The sequence below is a fragment of the Hyperolius riggenbachi genome, chromosome 2 (assembly GCF_040937935.1).
Source record: "Hyperolius riggenbachi isolate aHypRig1 chromosome 2, aHypRig1.pri, whole genome shotgun sequence".
NCBI lineage: Eukaryota > Metazoa > Chordata > Amphibia > Anura > Hyperoliidae > Hyperolius > Hyperolius riggenbachi.
Genome location: NC_090647.1, coordinates 232,805,310 through 232,819,541, shown reverse-complemented (window position 1 = coordinate 232,819,541; position 14,232 = coordinate 232,805,310). Strand labels below are relative to the sequence as shown.

The 14,232-nt window shown below is 43.2% G+C and overlaps 1 protein-coding gene across 2 annotated transcripts in view; it reads left to right on the top strand.

The window, feature by feature from the left end:
* The first annotated feature begins 448 nt into the window (after window positions 1–448).
* The window catches only part of TAB3 (TGF-beta activated kinase 1 (MAP3K7) binding protein 3), a 99,961-nt gene continuing 86,177 nt past the window's right edge, over window positions 449–14,232 (top strand). For both annotated transcript variants that reach the window (XM_068268317.1, XM_068268316.1), the window contains exon 1: window positions 449–694. The gene's annotated coding sequence lies outside the window, so the exon portion shown is untranslated. The remainder of the gene's footprint in view (window positions 695–14,232) is intronic.

Sequence of the window (14,232 nt, the reverse complement as noted above, 5' to 3'; positions counted from 1 at the left end):
GTGGAGAGGGCTGTTATCTGACTTTTATTATCTCAACTGTTCCTTGACTTTTTACTTTTCCTCTGCTAGAGGAGAGGTCATTACTTCACAGACTGCTCTGAAAGACTCATTTTGAATGCTGAGTGTTGTATAATCTGCACATATTAGAGAATGATGCAATATTAGAAAAAACACTATATACCTGAAAATAAAAGTATGAAAATATTTTCTTTGCTGCTTATCTTCTAGTAATTATTCATAGTACACAACCAATTCACTATATCATATTTTTTTTCGCTTCAGTGTCTCTTTAACACAATAGGAAGCGTTCCTATAGACAGCAGAACGTATTTCCTACAAACATAAGTAAATACCACCAGCTGAACTTATAGCTGTCTCACAACCCAAACACCGCCACTTCTCGCGGTATCAAACGAGATCAACGATCTCGTCACCGCTCAGAACCATTTTTTCGCGACGTCATGAAACCACGGGACCGGATCCAGGAAGTGAGCCTAGGCTCTGTGCTGGAGAGCCGCTGCTCCTAATCATCATCACAGCACGTTCTGTCATCGGTTCTGTGGCCGCCTGGTGACGTCACACGCTGTTCGGCTGGCCCGGAGCCAGCTGTGTGCAGTGCCGGGAGAGAGGGGTCGGTGCTGTGGCCGTGTGACATGGAGCACTGACAGTCCGGGAGAGCAGTCAGCAGCACCAGGTAGGGTATTGTGTGTGACATGGACTGAGGACAGCAGGAGCAATGGCAGGGACAGACGTGTTCAGCGATCCATCAGTGAGGGATGTGACCTGGGGGAGGGGAGTTGTCACATAATAGCCAGGCAGAGTAGTGTCACGTTTAGTATCGAATCCCTGTGCTGCTCCTGATACAACTATTCATTTTTTAATACTATTTTTAGGTAAAGATTTTGTTTCAAATTAATGAATACAGATGAGGTAAAAAAATAAATAAAAATCAGGACTTTGCCTTATTCACATACATTGCAGCTCCATGGTCATAGTACAAAACAAAAAATTAAATAAACCGTATGATCAATGCCGCAATTGACATTACTAACAACTGCCATAGCTAATCGCATGTCATTCCCAGGTCAATTGCGGTACTGATTGAAAACAAATTTTCCCCAATTAGATGTTTATGTCTAATCAGGCAAAAAAAAAATAGTGAATGGCCAGTTTTAGAAAGCTGATTAGTTCTCTGACAGGGAAGGCCATTAGTCTTAATACTGCTATGCATTATGTAGAAATATTATTTTCCACTGTTCGTGACACAAATGTCACACATCATGTAAAGAACTGACCATTGGAGGAGCTCACATCTATGTTTGGTTTGGGGAGAAGCCATTTAAGTTACCAGCATGTTTTGGGAGTGTGGCAAGCAACCCATGTGACCACAAGTCAAACATTCAGACTCCGTGCAGATACATACCTGAGGCTCTAGCAAGATGAGAATGCTATCCATTACAGTGTTCTCCCCAGAATTATTTTCCAGCCGGGTGGCATGAAATAGTAGCCGGGTGGCAGGAAAAATTAGCCGGGTGGGGCGAGATGAAAATGCAGGGCAACTCTACTTACAGCATAGGAGGTGGTGAGGAGGTGAGCCGATGACAGCCGGGTGGTCACCAAATCTAGCCGGGTGGAGCACCCGGCTAAAAGAGCTTGGGGAGAACACTGCATTATCCATTGCATGGTCCTGTTCTTAAATTCTATTTGCAAGCTTTATGGGGGATAGTAAAGCACCTACCTGTCCAATGTCATTATGAGTGAATTCCCATGCTAAGACCTTTGTTTTCAGGCTACAGTATAACTTTATGTCCATTCTAAGGGGTGTTTGTGGTGTGACAACCTCTCTATATTTCCATCAATGTTAAAGAGGTTCATGGTTTTGGGTGCAGCAGTTGTTCTCATGCTAGTAATTATGCTAGTCACACACTGGGATATTTGTTAAGAGAGACATTTGCCAGAACACAGAATTTACCAACAGCATAAATTATAACAGAAGGGAAAGTACTTAATTGACTGTTTTTAAAGTAACAGCGAAGCTTCACTAATCCCCCTGCATTTTTTTGTAAATTCGGTATTCTGGCAGATGCCTATCTAGTTTGTGGAAAACATTTACACGCATGAGGCCTTGGGCTACAGTGCAGGGTCGAGGTTGTACAGATGCACCGCTGGCCTCCAGGCTACCAACAAGTTCAGTTCCCATGCAGGGTAGGATAAAGGCTGGTGGAGTGGATCACTAGGAGCATTGCTAAGCGTGTGGATAGCACAGTGCGCTTGGCCGTGTCAATCCGCCAGGCATATCACTCGCCGATGCGCTGAGAGGGATCAGGGTCCACTGTACACATGCTGGATTTGCAGCCAAGTTTAATATAGTGTGTTTACAAAGCTTTATGGGTATACCCTATATAACTTAAGGTAGATCAGGTAACCAATCAATATGTTCCTAATATTGATTGTTCACTTGGCCTTCCAAATTGCACCAGTACATACTTAGTTAGGCCCCATTCACACTTAAAACCGCAAAACGCCAGCTATTACCGCCGGCGTGTTGCGGGAGTGATTTTTTTTTTTTTCCCCTGCGATTTCACGCGGAAAAATCACTGGACACTGCATCGATTTTTCCCACGATCGTGTTTAGCTCTTCTGTAGCACAGAAACACGATCACCGGGAAATCACCTGAAAATGGTGCAGGCTACGTGTTTTGTATGATGTGGAATCCTGAATTGGTTCTTTCGCATATTTGTCCGCAATCTTGAAGAAATTTGAAAAAAGGAAGAATAAAAGACTTGTTGTTCATTTAACACCCTGTATTTTGATGTGGAATATATATAGTACTGTATGAGGGGTGGAACAATACTACTGGGTTTTAAGTTTTAATGTACTGATTTGCGTTAATCGCCGCCGATTAACACAAATCGCCCAAGTAAGAACGGGCTCATGGGGTATTAAGGCACTAATACTTTCAAAAGCGCTAGAGCCTGAGCGTTTTGCCGAAATCGCTGACAAAACGTTTCCGGATCTGATCCGGACCGCATACTGTACAAACGGAACGTACGTTCCGCATAGCAATGCAAAGGCTATGCGGACGTTCACATACGTACGTTCCGTACAGTACAGTACGGAGCCGGATCCGGACTCCAGACAGTTTTCCAACATGTGCTATTTTTTGTGTCCGGATCTCCGGCCCACGCACCCGGACCGTAGCCGGACCTGAGCCTGACAGCACCATCCGGAACACAGTAACCAATGGGGAACGGAAGGCACAGAACACACTGCCTACTAAAACCTGACGTTCTACCCCACTTCCTATGCGTATCCAAGCGGCCTTTTCGGATGGGGACACATGGGCCAAGCATGTCTGGAGTGGAGCAGCAGTGACAGACGTGCTGGAGCTGTTTGGCAGAATGTCGGAGGTGGAGGTGAGGCCTACAGCGGAGGAACCTGATTCTACAGGTGCACCTTCTGCTGACCCCAACATATTTTTTTATTTATTTAAATTTAACTATTTTTTTGCCCACGGATCCGGATAGCAGCCTGATGCATGCCTGATACAAACGATCCGGATCGGAACCGTACGGTTCTGATCAGGATCAGGTCAGGATCCGGTCCGTTTACTTGCCAAAATGCAAGTGTGAATGGGGCCTTAGTCATACAAGGAGACAAGTTTAAAAAACTTTTTCCTGGACACCATGCAGACTTAAAAGTAACAAGAGCTGATTTATATAGTACCGGAATAGTCAGACTGTGTCATACTACTTGTTTCAAGTGGCGGGATCTCAGATAGTAATGTTATTTTGGAAAGTCACTAACTGTTTTTTGAATGTATCCTGCAAAAAAACGAGTTAGTTTGATGTTTAAATAGTACAACATTGAGCGATGAAAGTTTGCGAGCAGGTAAATGGTCAATAGCAGAAAGATTATTTACTTTACTGTATTTTGTATGCTTAGTTGTATGTAAAGGTTGATGCCCATACACTAATATATGGGCAGCAGATTCTGCTAAACGATCAATCCCTCTCATATTACAATCTGATCAGAGACTGAATGAAACCTCTTACACACTAGATGTAGATTTCAGCTACAGGGTTTCCATCTACCACCACTCCCAACCCCTCACCAATCAATCAATATTTTTCATCCTAAATCGATTAAATTAGCGATCAGTCTAGCACGTTGGAGCATAGATTTCTAGCAGATCTTTGAGTGATCGAATCTGCAGGGAACGATGGGGTAAATCGACAATTGTATGATTACGTTTAGGCTAGGTAGGAGAGTGTGGTTTTAGATCACAGGAATTTGGGTAAGTTGCAGAAGTAGTTGTTGAACAAGTCTTTCGTTTGGTGCTCTGCGCCCAGACACATATGGACTAAGTTAATGTTGGCTTGACCTCTTGTACATTTTGTTTATATTGGGAATTGAATACTGTAGTTTATTGGTGATAGCTTTATCATAAACCTAACTGATTTATTTTCTTTCAAGTCTGATTAATAAACATGATGCAGATACGAGTTTGAAAATTCATACTAGGAAACTGCGTGTTATGGGCGTATGCCACCTCTTTCTGTGCATCTTTTCATTATTTTTACAGTTAGATCTGCTCATTGACAATAAAGTTTTTTAAAAAGTTCTTATTTTGGTGAAATACTGGTGCACCCAGCTAAAAGAGCCTGGGGAGAAAACTGCGGTACATACGTTTTTATGTTACAGTTGAATGGATGGGCGGTGACATTTTTCTTGCAATCAACTGATGTATATTACCCAGATAGCTCTTAGGCTATCTCAGATTCAGTAGTTTAGTAGTAGCATGAAGTATTCACACAACAAAAATTATATTTCTGCAAATGCCAAACTGAACAGGTGAGTTTTTAATCTGGATTTAAACACGTCCAGAGATGGAGCTGTCCTGATCTGCTGAGGTAAGGAGTTCCATAACGTAGGAGCAGCATGACAGAAGGCACTGGGCCTAAGGGCTCGTTCCCACTATCGCGAATCTGCATGCGTCCAACGCATGCAGATCCGCACATGTAATGCAAGTGGATGGGCCTGTTTCCACTGTAGCGTTGTTGAGGTGCGTTTTTTTCAGCGGTAACGATTTCGCCTGCGTCGGGAATCCGTGCGAATCGCCGCTAATGTATTTAATAGTAAAAACGCATGCGTTTGTTACATGCATTTTTACCCGCGATTTCGCGTGCGATTTCGCTCCTTTTTCAATTTTATTTAGCCCTGGCAGTGTCATGGTTAATTTCGCATGGCACCCTGCCATGCGAAATCGCATGCGTTTTTACAAGCGTCGGAATGCGGCCGAAATCGCGTCGCAACAGTGGGAACGAGCCCTAAAGGTTTCCTGGTGGACTCTGGGTATGACAAGATTATTAGAACCTATGGATCTGAGGTTGCAGGGATTGCTACGCAGCTGTATCATTTCTTTCATGTATCCAGGGCCCAGATTATGAAGTGATTTAATTGTCAGTAGGCCGATCTTGAATAGGATCCTCCATTTTATAGGTAGCCAGTGAAGGGAGCGCAGGACTGGTGTTATGTGGCAGTGACGGGGTTGGTTGGTTAATATTCTTGCAGCAGTATTCTGTATCAGCTGTAGGCGGTACAAGTCCTTTTTTGGAAGGCCGGTGTAGAGAGCGTTACAGTAGTCCACTCCGGATGTAATGAAGGCATGGACTAAGGTTGGCAGGTCTTCTGGGGGGGATGAGGTGCTTGATTTTTGTGATGCTCTATAGGTGAAATAAGTATGATTTCACCACAGCAGAGATGTGAGTTCTGAAATTTAAATCTCCATCAATTAGAACTCCCAGGCTACACACATGCTCATAGATCCGTGCCTCCTATTCCCAGTGGTGAAGACTGCAAATTAAGTTGTTTTGTTCTCATGCACTGCCCTCCGATCAGAAGGACTTCAGCTTTATCTGCATTTAGTCTCAGCCAGTTGTCGCTCATCCATTGCTGTAGTTCGCCTAATCAGGCGTTTATAGTTGGAGTTGGGTCTGTCACACCAAGCTTGAACGAAAGATATAATTGGGTGTCGGCAGCATAGCAGTGGTCTGTCAGGCCGTGTTTTTGGATTCGTTTCCAAGCGGTAACATTTAAATTGTGAAAAGCCGGGGAGAGAGGATTGAGCCCTGGGGCACCCCATACTTAAAGGGGCACTACAGCGAAAAACTGTAAAATTTAAAACATGTGCAAACATACAAATAAGAACTACCGTATATACTCGCATACAAGCCGAATTTTTGACCCCCAAAAAGGGGGCCAAAAGTTGGGGGTTCGGCTTGTATGCGAGTCATGGTGGTCCGCGGGTCCCCCCCTCTGCTGGTCCGCGGGTCCCCCGCTCCCCCCATGGCCGCCGCCGCCGCTATTACCTGGCTGCATCTTCTATTTCAATCTCCGTTCTTGTAAACATTCAGAGCAGCGCGCCCGGCGCTGCTACTGTGACGAGGCAGGAAAGAGCGTCCTGTTACTATGGGAACCGCTCTTTCCTGGCTCGCCGCTCGTCACAGTAGCAGCGCCGGGCGCGCTGCTCTGAATGTTTACAAGAACGGAGATTGAAATAGAAGATGCAGCCAGGTAATAGCGGCGGCGGCCATGGGGAGCGGGGACTGTACTGGCTAAACTGGGGCACGTAACTAGCTTTACTGAGCGCTATACTAGCTAAACTGGGGCGCTATACTAGCTATACTGAGCGCTATACTGAGCACTATACTAGCTAAACTGGGGCACTATACTAGCTATACTGAGCACTATACTAGCTAAACTGGGGCACTATACTAGCTAAACTGGGGCACTATACTAGCTATACTGAGCACTATACTAGCTAAACTGGGGCACTATACTAGCTATACTGAGCACTATACTAGCTAAACTGGGGCACTATACTAGCTATACTGAGCACTATACTAGCTATACTGAGCACTATACTAGCTATACTGAGCACTATACTAGCTATACTGGGGCACTATACTAGCTATACTGAGTACTATACTAGCTATACTGGGGCACTTTACTAGCTATACTGAGCACTATACTAGCTAAACTGGGGCACTATACTAGCTATACTGAGCACTATACTAGCTATACTGAGCACTATACTGAGCACTATACTAGCTAAACTGGGGCACTTTACTAGCTATACTAAGCACTATACTAGCTGTACTGGGCAGTATTCTAGCTAAACTGGGGCACTTTACTAGCTATACTGAGCACTACACTAGCTATACTGAGCACTATACTAGCTATACTGGGCACTATACTAGCTATACTGGGGCACTACCTACCCATACTGGACACTTTACTAGCTATACTAAGACACACTCGGGGAATAAGGCGGCCAGCATTTCCTACCCCCGGCTTATATGGGGGTCAATCATTTTCCCCTGGTTTTTCGGGGAAAAGTTGGGGGTCGGCTTATATGCGGGTCGGCTTATATGCGAGTATATACGGTACATTTTTTTTTCCCAGAGTAAAATGAGCCATAAATTACTTTTTTCCTATGTTGCTGTCACTTACAGTAAGTTGTAGAAATCTGACAAGTGATAGGTTTTAGACTAGTCCATCTCTTTATAGGGGATTCTCAGGGATTTTTTTTATTTTCGAAAGCACTTAGTGAATGGCAGTTACTCTGTGCAACTGCCAAAAAACTGTGTAGCGAGCAGGGAGGCTGGCCAGCATCATTATTTAAATCCTTTTTAGGGAATATCTTTATAAAGAATAGAAGACTTGCTGAGAATCCCCTATGAAGAGATGGACTAGTCCAAAACCTGTCACTTCTGTCAGATTTCTACTGGCTACTGTAAGTGACAGCAACATAGTAGAAAAGTAATTTATGGCTCATTTTACTTTGGGAAAAAAGGAACTTCTTATTTGTCTGTTTGCACATATTTTCAATTTTACAATTTGTCACCATAGTGTCCTTTTTAACCACTTCACCCCCCCAGTGCTAAATTTCTTCGTCCCTCTGCGCACCGCTTCACCCCCAGGGACGGAGAAAGGCGCACTTGTTTGTTTTACTGGCTGGGAGTGGGTGGGGAACTCTCGCGCACACTCCAGCTAGCCCGCACAGCAGGTGACTAATTGGACGTTAGGAACAAGCGTTCCTAAATCCAATTAGCCTCGCCGATTGCGAGTAGAATGAGGACGACTTCAAACAGAAGCCGTCTTCATTCAAAACAATGTGAGATAAACAAACGTGCAGCGCGCGATCGGGCGCGCGCGCACACACCCCGGCTCTGCAGTACAATGATTGGTTATGGGGACTCCAGTCCCCAATAACCAATCATAGTACATAAATACTGGAGTGGAAGCAGCGCTGAAAGGGAAAAATCGCGCTGGTGTTTTAGGGGTAAAACCCCTCAGTTGTGAAATGGTTAATATTATGATGTTCTAAATACACACCCTATTAATTTTACCCATCTGTAAAATTACTTTCACGGACTTTGCAAGGAAAACTCACTCTAAATGTGTTCATTAATTCTGCAAAACTCTTTTGTGTAATGACTTGAGACATTTTTGTGCATCGGGGGTAAAACGCCACATGGTCATTAAAGGATATTCAAGGCGACTTGCTTTGCACAATTGGAGGGACCAGGCATGTATGGGCAGCAGTCCTCATGCCCACTGTTCCCCTAGTTCACCCCTCCCTGTTCCTTTGTTAAAGCCCCTGAAAGTCATGCCAGGTTGTGCACTACTGCACAAGCACTGACTTGGCGGTGTGCATCCTTGATCACGCTTCCATGGCTGGGAGCGTTCTGAGCATGTGCACTATGAGTTATGTAGTGCACAACTTGACCAACCTGGCATGACTTACGGCGGCTTTTACGAGGGATTGGAAGGAGATGGAGGTAAATGGGGGTAGTGGTGGGCATGAGGACTGCTGCAGAGCTAGTCACCTCTGGTATCTTTTAGAGGGAACCGAAAGTGAGAAGGATGTAGAGGCTGACATGTTCATTTCCTTTTATATAATGCACATTGCTTGGCTGTCCTGCTGATCTTCTGCCTCTTATACCTTAAGCCATAGACTATGACTAAGCATTCATATCAGATGTCTATAGTAAATCTGATAAGATTAGCTGCATGCTTGTTTCAGGTGTGGGATTTAGACCCTACTGGTCAGAAAGATCAGCTTGACTGCAAGGTACTTGGTATTGTTTAGGAAGGAAATAAATATGGCAGCTTCCCTAGGTCTCACACTTCGGGTTCTTTTGTTAAACTTGGCAGCCAAAGCGATTGGTCGTGATCATCTTAGGAAACAATATGGTTTCTGTATAGGCTACACCCATTTTCTGGATCTGATGTAATAAGTTCTTGCAAGTTCGTAAACTTGTTTTTGGTGTCTCCATTTTCTATTCTTATAGGGTACCTAAAATGAAACTAGTATGCCCAGTTTAAAGTGTACCAGAGATAAACAATATTAAAAGATTTATGCATACCTGGGGCTTCCTCCAGCCCCATTCGAACGGATCGCTCCCACGCCGCCGTCCTCAGTCTTCTCCATCTTCTGCTCCGGGTCCGTTAACTTTGGCCAGTCTGAGCAAGCGCAGTGTGCTTCTTCAATCTCTTGGAAAGGCACAGTACTATTCTCCGCTTGCGCTGACTGGCTGCAGCTGGCCGAAGTTATGGGCAGAAGATGGCGGCGTGGGAGCGATTCATGCGGATGAGGCTGGAGAAAGCCCCAGGTGTGTATAAATCTTTTACTATAGTTTCTCTGCTTTACTTTAACTTACCTGGGGCTTTTCCCAGCCTCCTGTAGTCCTTCTGGTCCCTGACCAGAAAGAATACAGGCTCTAGTACGTTAAAGGGAACCTAAACTGAGATGGAATAGAATGTTTCCTTTTTTAAACAATACTAGTTGCTTGTCAGTCCTGCTGATCTCTTTGGCTGCAGTAGTGGCTGAATCACACACCTGAAACAAGCATGCAGCTAATCCAGTCTGACTTCAGTAATAGCACCTGATCTGCATACTTGTTGAGGGGCTGTGGCTGAAAGTATTAGAGACTCAGGATCTGCAGGAGAGTCAGGCAACTGGTATTGTTTTAAAAGGAAAAATCCATATACTTCTCTGTCAGTTTAGGTTCCCTTTAAACTAGGCAGATTAGTTTCACTTTAGGTTTACTTTTTATCAGTCAGGTGCCGTTTAGTATTGTAACGTGTTGTTTAAAGGATACTCAAGGTGACATAAGATAGACGTGTATGTACAGTGCCGTGCAACAAATAAGGGCTGGAACCCACTAGAGGTAATTTTTTTTTTTTTTTTGAGCGTTTAGGGAGCGTGAGAAATAGCTAACGATTTCCCTAAACCCTCTGCCAATGTAAATGAATGGTGCAAATTCCACAGTTGCGATTAGCAAAATCGCAAACGCAGGACATGCAGCATTTTGTTAGAGTTGGCGCTTCAATGTAAAGTATATAATCACTGGCGTAATCGCTCCATCAAAACTTGCACGGAGCGATTTTGCTAGCGTTTTGAGGTTAATGTACGCTGTAACAAAATAAAAATTAATAGGACCAATCAGACTTTAAAACGCTAATCGCTACACAACCGCTGGCAAATTGACTTTTTAAAATCGCTCCCTAAAACTCTCAAGGAATCACTTGCAAACTGCTCATACGAAACGCTAGCGATTGCGTTTTGCAGTGGGTTCCAGGCTTGACTGCTGTGGTCCTGTTTTTTTTCTTTGCCTGAAGGAGTAAAAAATCGAGTATGCAAGTGACAGTTTCTGTCCTGGTCAGACTGTAGCATAAACCCTCACTGATAAGCCACTTTTGTGGCAGAAAATTGGCTTCTGAGAGCAGAAAAGAGATAAAAAAAAATGGTCAGTTGTAGATTTTAGCTCTGGCATACTTCAATGCATGTGTCATTGAGCAGACAATGAAAAAGTAAAAAGTAGATTTAAAAATAAAACTATTGGATATCTAAAAAAAAAAAAGAAATTGTTTCATCAGCTTACTTTCACCTCTGTATTCCTTTTTAAGCATTTTTTTTTAATGTTCTGTGCTAATAATGTAAAAAAGTCAAAGCCTACAACTGCTTTGGCCGCTCATGGCTTTACAAGAATGATTGATTGCTCTGGGTTTCTGGTTTTAACATTGACAGCTGTATGTTTTTGTTTGCCTTGCTCATTTATTCAAGTGCTGAAATGGATATGCTTTTTTCAGTGACTGCCAAATTGGCACTTTACAATCGCTCTCAATATTCTTGGTAGTTTTCCTTATGTTGTGTAGACTACAATAATATTTAATAGCTTCCACTTGTTATGTCATGTAGAGATTTAGGACCTACTTTATAAACGGTAATGGTAATGCCTAATGATGTTGATCCAGGGATTTTATCTGATTGCCATCTGGAGTCGGGAAGGAATTTTTCCCTTTAGGGGCTAATTGGACCATGCCTTGTAAGGGTTTTTTCGCCTTCCTCTGGATCAACAGGGGTATGTGGGGGACGGGCTGGAGTTGTACTTTATACTGGTTGAACTCGATGGACGTATGTCTTTTTTCAACCAAAATAACTATGTAACTATGTTTTGTATTAGTGTGTTTGTCATCATTAGACGCCATCAAGACAACTGTAAATGCTGGACTGAAAAGAAAAGACTTTATAACTTCTATATAGGCAAAATACTAGGCATCAAAAATTGCTAATGAAGTAAAGCTGGTAATGCACTAATATAAACAGCAAATCTAATAATATTTTGAAACTATAGATTAGAGCACGGGTTTTCAAACTGGGTGCCGCGACACCCTGGTGCGCCTAAAGCACCTCAGAGGGGTGCCTCGGCGTTCATCCCCATCCTTTGTGCTTTGCCATCAGGTAATGCATCCACACATTGATAAACAATGTGGCTGCATTATCCGCCAGTTAACCTTTATCCCCGTAGCCGTGGTTGAAGTTGGACATCAGAGGAATCGGAGTGTAGTGACGGATCAGCGCACCTTGGCCTGGATAGGTAACAAAATATTTGTCTAGAAAATGGAGGTCACTTACAATCTGGAGTGGGTGCTGAGGTGATGCTGCATAATTAAAGGGGATGTTACTAACTGCAGTATCCATGTGACGAAATGTCTGTAAACTTTACAACATTGACTCTTTATCCTTAAAGAGAATCTGTATTGTTAAAATCGCACTAAAGTAAACATACCAATGCGTTAGGGGACATCTCCTATTACCCTCTGTCACAATTTCGCCGCTCCTCGCCGCATTAAAAGTGGTTAAAAACAGTTTTAAAAAGTTTGTTTATAAACAAACAAAATGGCCACCAAAACAGGAAGTAGGTTGATGTACAGTATGTCCACACATAGAAAATACATCCATACACAATCAGGCTGTATACAGCCTTCCTTTTGAATCTCAAGAGATCATTTGTGTGTTTCTTTCCCCCTTCAGCTCTCATCCACTGAAGTGTCAGGCTGCTTCTTACTGCAGAGTGCAGACAGCTCTGCCCGTATGTAATTCATCAGTATGTGAAAGCCCAGCCAGCTCAAAGGACGATTTATACAGCTTGTAAAAGATAATAGAGCAGAGAGAAGCTGCCCTAATCTAAATAACACACAGGCAGTGTGCAGAGAGGGGCCTGGAGGGGGGAGATGCATCACAGAACCACAACACTGAAGAACTTGGCAGCCTTCCAGACACAGGGCGACAAGTCCAACAGGGGAGAGATAAGCTGATTTATTACAGAGATGGTAATAGAAGAAAGTGCTGCAGTAAGCCAGAGCACATTAGAATAGGTATAGGAACTTGTAGGATGGTAGAAAATAGGATTACATTTTTGTTACGCAGTCTCTTTAAGTTCATTCAGGGGAGGTGCTGCATAATGGGTGGTAACTGACTATTTGGAGGGGGTAATGCTGCCTAACATGGGGGTGGGGGGGACTATTTGGAGTGGTAGATTGCTGCTGGGGGAGGGGGGGGATGGGGTCAGTCGCTGACTTCTTGGAAGGATGCTGCCTAATGAGCATCACTAGCTACTTGGGGGGGGGGGGGGGATTTTTTCTGCCTAATAAATCTTATAGCATTTCGGTAGTAGGTTTTGCCGAGAGGTGCATTGAAGAAATGTCAACCATCAAGGGCGCCCTCACCCAAAAAAGTTTGAGAACCACTGGATTAGATAGTCTATAAAAACTATAGTTTAGATAGTCTGAAAAATTGCTGCACAGCACTAAATGGTGCAAAAATATTCAAATGTAAATGCAGGCATTTTTCAAAGCAGTTGTTCAGTTACAGCATCAAACACCAGGGAAATGCCAGTGTGAATGTGACCTCCGTGTCATATTATTATTAATTTTATAAAGCACCAACTTATGCTGTAAGTAAGAAACAAAGATGGGATACATAATAATGGACAATGCTATACTCAGAATATAGACGCTGGTACAAACTACAGAATTGGTAGACATAGTAATTACCAGGGCTGTGGAGCAATTGTGGGTGCCTGGAGTCGAAGTCGGGGAAAAATGCACAGACTCCGACTCCTAATGAATTTAAACTGTAATTAACCACTTTACCCCCGGCGGTACGAATTTCTCCGTCCCTTTTTCCATCCTTTAACCCCCAGGGACGGAGAAATCCGTACCTTCCGCGCTCCCTCCGCTGTCCGCGCTCCTGACGCTCGTGCACGCCGCCGCCCGCTTGCCCGGAGATCAATGAACGGGAAAATCCATTCCCGTTTGTTGATCTAAGCCCCCGCAATGATCCGCTACTTCTATTAGAAACCGTGCGATCATTGTGATTCTCCCAGCCTCCTACTGCTTCCTGTAAGCGTCCTTCCGGACGCTTACAGGTCGCATGTAAACAGACTCACTGTGGCCATTTTACACCCTAAAGCATTTTACACATACAAATATATTGTATTACACAATAAATTAACTCATTACCTCCCACACTCCCCAATTTTTTTTTATTTTTTTTTTGTAATTTAAAAAAAAAAAAAATACAATTAAAAAAAAAAACAAATAGTTACCTTAGGGACTGAACTTTTTAAATATTTATGTCAAGAGGGTATAACACTGTTACTTTATAAACTACGGGCTTGTAATTACGGATGGACGCAAAACTGAAAAAAATGCACCTTTTATTTCCAAATAAAATATTGGCGCCAAACTTTGTAATAGGGACATAATTTAAACGGTTTTATAACCGGGACAAATGGGCAAATACATTTCATGGGTTTTAATTACAGTAGCATGCATTATTTAAAAACTATAATGGCCGAAAACTGAAAAATATTTTT